This window comes from Alosa alosa, chromosome 1, assembly GCF_017589495.1.
Source record: "Alosa alosa isolate M-15738 ecotype Scorff River chromosome 1, AALO_Geno_1.1, whole genome shotgun sequence".
Classification (NCBI taxonomy): Eukaryota; Metazoa; Chordata; class Actinopteri; order Clupeiformes; family Clupeidae; genus Alosa; species Alosa alosa.
The window spans coordinates 1,808,434-1,813,749 of NC_063189.1; the positions used below are offsets into that span (position 1 = coordinate 1,808,434).

The window sequence follows — 5,316 nt, forward strand, 5'->3', positions numbered from 1 at the left end:
ATTATCAACATTTTATTAATTGCACAAGCTTAAAACCAAAACAGGCAACATTTGACATGTAACCCATGAAACTTCATAAGGTTATGAATTTGCATATGAAATGTACAGCGGCTGTACAATAAAGTAGGATTGCAAGGGGGGGAAAAAGATCCTTGGCCAAATTAACAAACAGTGACAACTTATAATAATAATAATAATAATAATAATAATAAAGCTTTATTTGTATAGCACCTTTCATACACAGAATGCAGCTCAAAGTGCTTTACATTTGAAGGATGTAACACAATAATAGTCAGTCAGTCATTATCAATCACTTTTCTTTGCTGTTTATGTTATACTCAGCAACATATCAAAAATATAGAAAATTACGTCATAAGACTGGCAGCCTTAACCCTCTTACCCCCCACAAGCACGCCATATGGCAACTGTGGCAAGGAAAAACTCCCATATTCCAGGAAGAAACCTTGAGCAGAACCTGACTTAATAGGGGGAGCCCATCTGCTTCTGGCTGGCTGCGCCCTCCAATAGTAGCAGATGTAGAATAATCTGAAAATGTAGTCTACAGGATAAGATGAGTTAACTAAAAGCTTTCCTGTACAGGTATGTTTTCAGATCTTTTTTAAAAATATTTACTGAACTCGCCTGCTTGATGTACAGAGGCAGGGTGTTCCATAGTTTGGGGGCATAATGGATAAACGCAGCTTCTCCACTTTGTTTGTGGAGCACTTTGGGTACGATTAAAAGATTAGAATTGGATGATCTAAGTTTCCTTTGTGGTTGATAAGATATTAAAAGCTCAGAGATATATGAAGGTGCTATGCCATTCAGAGCTTTGTAAGTAATTAACATAACCTTAAAATCAATTCTATAGGAAATAGGGAGCCAGTGCAGTTCAGCCAACACAGGGGTGATGTGTTCTCTCTTCTTAGTCTTAGTTAAAAGTCTAGCCGCAGAGTTCTGTATGAGTGCCAATTTCTTTAGATGTTTTTGGGAAGACCAGTGAAAAGTGCATTGCAGTAGTCTAACCTGCTAGTGATAAAGGCGTGAATTAGTTTTTCTGCATCTTGTTGAGTTAAAAAGGGCCGCACTTTGGCAATGTTTCTCAAGTGGAAATAGGCTGTCTGAGTAACTTTACTGATATGGGGCTTAAAACTTAACTCTGCATCTAAGATGACACCGAGGCTTGTTACTTTTGGTTTGACCTGGTGTGCCAAGTTCCCCAGATTACTAAGAATAATATCTCGCTTTAGTTTTGGTCCAACCAGAAGTACCTCTGTTTTGTCATCATTTAGTTTCAAAAGTTTTTGCTCATCCACTGATTAATGGAGGTTAGGCATGCAGTGAGGGAGCAAAGGCCATCTGTTAGTTGGCTCCACAGAAAGATACAATTGGGTATCATCTGCGTAGCTGTGGAAGTTTACATTATGCTGACTTATGACGCGTTTCCCAATGGAAGCATATATAGAAAATAGCAGGGGACCAAGGCAGCTCCCCTGGGCCACACCAAAAGGCAAGTCATGTTTTTCAGATACATGATCTCCTAGACTGATATAAAAATCTCTGCCAGTAATGTAGGTTTGAAACCAGTTTAGAGCATTATCAGAGAGACCCACCCACTTAAAGGCGGTGAATTAGGATGCTATGATCAATGGTGTCAAATGCCGCACTCAAATCCAGAAGATTAAGGATTGAGACTTTGTTTGAGTCGGTAGCTAGTCTGAGATCATTGACTATCTTTACTAGAGCCGTTTCTGTGCTGTGAACTTACATAATCACTTGATGGGAAACATTGCTGTTTTCGTAAAACAAACCAATAAAGCAGTTATTCCCAGCAATGACATCAAATATTGTATATTCTGTACATAGAAAAGTAAGGAAAAAGGCAAATGTGTTGCCAAATCTGTTCCACTTAACAGTGTCAGAAGGCGTTGGTACTAGAGGTTCATTTGCAATCCAGTCTGAAAGCATCCTGAAGCACATTTCATGTCTGAAAATAGATCTCCAGCCGTCTAACACACTCAAAGTATTTATTCTTCAGATCTGCCACCCCAGCCATAGCATGTTTAACTCCTCCTGTTGATTCAACGTCAGATGCAAAGGTGGGGAATCTATAACAGCCCTCTGAATTTCTTCCTCATTTGCTTGCAGCTGGTTGAACTGCAACCCATGCCTGGCCAAGCAAGTGTCAAGATTTTCATGGCTGTAAGGGTCCTGTCTAAATATGCCTTCAAGTGCCGTGGAATCAGACTCACTTGCCAGCATGCCCTCCATCCAGAGTTGCACTGGGGTTCTTTGATTGGCTGACCTGATTTTGTGGTTGTTCCATGCATTTTGGAAATGGTCTAATCTTGCCTGAATTTCTGGAAAGAAAACCACTTGGAGTGCCATCTTCTGGGTGTCGGATGAGGGGTCCAATATCTGCTCATTCTCATATGAATAAAAAAGGCTGTAAAAGTAGTGCACTACTTGTGTGAATACATCTCGCCAAAGTCGCTCTATTTGTTGGTTGTGCACAGATGGACCGGTAAGATGCCTTCCAGGGCCTTGTAGGAGGGTCAAGAGAAGGGCAACCAGTGTGTTCTCCCCTCCATGGTCAGACATGTTGCTCGGACAAAGTGGGTCAAAACTGTCCGAGCTGTGTTTGTGCTGCATTTAATGTAAGTGATGAGTCGGGAATTTCCATCAATGCAACCATGTGTTACAAATCCCCACCTGTAACACATTAAATACAAAATAAGGATTATCCATGACTTGTTGAGTCATACAACACTCTAATTACAAATAATGTCATCATGAATATATATGCCAGTTTTATAGTTGAAGAGGAAGATATCAAAAAATATAACTGCATTTAAATTCTCGTGATGTTAAAAAATAGACTTTCAATAAAACTTAAATGAAGGCTGGACTACTATACTGACCGAATGAGACGCATGTGGCCATCAATATGCCACAGACTATTGGGGTAGGGGACATAGTAACTTCTTCTTGCTACAGTCTGGCTCCACCTTTGTGCTGCAGCCGACGGGTCAATACGGTTCAGGATCTCCCTAACGCTTCTCCTGGGGACCACAAAGCCATCAGTATGCAGATATGCCCTCATCATCTATAAGGAGTTGAAAGGAGAAAAGTGTCAGTGTACTAAGAAAAAGTAGCCTATATTATAATATATACAATAGGTTTACACAGGTATACATTCTGTAACTCACTTCTGACCCAGCTCGGGGAAACTGGTTATGGAGTGTCCCCATCTTCACCTCAAGGTCTGCATCAGTTATTTGTGTGAACCTTTTCCTTGATCCCAAATGAAAAGACTTAATTTTCTTGTGCAGATATGAGGCAGAGCATCCGAGCCATAGCTCTCACTGTAAATCCTTGTGTCAGGAGGAGGTCTAGTTGTTCCCTAGTGATATCAAGGGCAGGCCTCCCTCTACTTCCTTCAGTAGTGAAATAAAAAGAACAGAAATGAGGCAAAAATAATTTCTTGGAAAACAGAATATGTATCTTTATTATAGAAATGGATTGATGTGATGGAACATTGTTCCCAGTCTTCTGCCTCTTATCTAACCCTGTATTTTAGGTGAAAAAGTGTACAACGGATACATTTTGGCCCATGTAATTAATGGAAAGCTAAATTACCCCTTTAAACTGTATATTTTATAAAAGCCTATGTCATGTACAAATTATATAACGTAGATAGAGACATATCCCAGTGCCCTACACACTTGCAGGCACCCATCTGTAGCCTATATTGTAGGCCTACACATTTAGTATGAGTATAAAAGCCAGTTTAAATAAAACTAAGCTACCACTTGCAAAAGGTGATCATACCAAAACATGTGCCTCAGACATGGAGGATTACAAAAATCATTACTAGATTTTGAAACCTTAGGTGGTACAAACTTCTGCCCTGGCCCATGGAATGTTTGGTAATGAAACGGTAGGCTACGTCAACAAATTTATAGGCTAGGCCAAACGTTATTAAGACGACACAGAAGGATTCCAAAACATTTTACTTTTTTTTTTATAAGATATTAAGAATGCACAGCTACACAGAATACAGTAGACTATAATTGTCCATTAAAGTGAATTTAAAAAGGTGAGCGACTTACCTGAACGCAGTCGTTCTGCATGGAAAGTATGACCGGCAGCTGAAGCTCCTGGGGCCGCCGAGATCATAGATCTAAGCTGCCTTAGACTATTAACAATTCCCCATATGGCATCGGCGCTAAGAGTAGCTTTAACTCTGCCAGATTTGCAATGGAGATGTCAATAGCGCGTACCTCTCTGGGCCCCGCACATTCTTGGTTATATGATTGCTCTATTGCTGTACTTTGTCTTCTAATATGTCTTAACACGGCATTCGCCATACTGCAGGCTATGCTTTCTGTATCAGTTAGCCTACTTTATCCGTTGCAGAGCAGTTTGTCACTTTAGCCACTAGGGGCACCCATCAGTACCTGATCGCGAGGCTATGAACAGTAAATTTACATTTAGACTGGGTGGGATTCTTACATGATACCCAATAGGAGTCTTCTAACCACCCTCTCATTAGAATATGCATAATAGCCATTTCAGGCACTAATTAACTAGTGAGCTGCTTCACTGCCACACATGCAAACTAGTAAGACTTAAATTGTTCAACTAGTTAACTAGTGGACAAAAACGGTCAGCTTGTTTGTGTTTTTAGGTGTAACTAGTTAACTAGTGAACAAAATATGCATGCCACTAGTTAACTAGTAAGGCCCACAACACCCTCACTAGTAAACTAGTGGGCATTTTGGCCTTTACATGTTAACAAGCATAGGCGTGCATACATAGACACTAGGTGGTGCTAAAGCACTAGGAAGTTTGCCCTTTATCAACAAAAATGCCTTTTTGAAACTTGTTTTTTTTAAATATTTTTTATTAATATTATTAAGATTTTACTGAGGTCGGTTTTGAAATGATCTTTTGAAAACCTGAGCCATTAAAAACGACTGAAACAATGCCCCGAAATGAGCCACCTCCTTGCGCACACCCGACCAGCCTAGCTCTCTTCCTTTGTCACGTGAACTCAGGGCACGCCAGATGCGCAGCACCATAGCAGTTCAGTAAGCAGGCATGGTCGCTGACAGGCTGATTCTCCCATGCCCCATCAGCTAGGTAACATACAGATCAAGCAAAATTTTACAGTTTGCCCTCTAAGCCCAACATGTAATAATTTTGTTGTGCAGTACAATGTCTCATTCAGCACCAAACAAGCATTTTTGCCGACTGGTCGCCTGATAAACTAGTTAGATGAAGCTAGATAAAGTTTTACGCTGTAGCCCAAAT

General features: G+C 40.4%; 1 long non-coding RNA gene across 1 annotated transcript; it reads right to left on the reverse strand.

Annotated features, from left to right (window-relative positions):
- Positions 1 to 1,695: 1,695 nt before the first annotated feature.
- LOC125305097 lies at positions 1,696 to 4,362 on the reverse strand. Its single transcript, XR_007195339.1, has 4 exons — positions 4,113 to 4,362; positions 3,210 to 3,437; positions 2,922 to 3,106; positions 1,696 to 2,712 (listed from the first exon to the last, which is right to left on the reverse strand). It is a non-coding gene; the product is annotated as an uncharacterized LOC125305097 (long non-coding RNA).
- Positions 4,363 to 5,316: the final 954 nt, after the last annotated feature.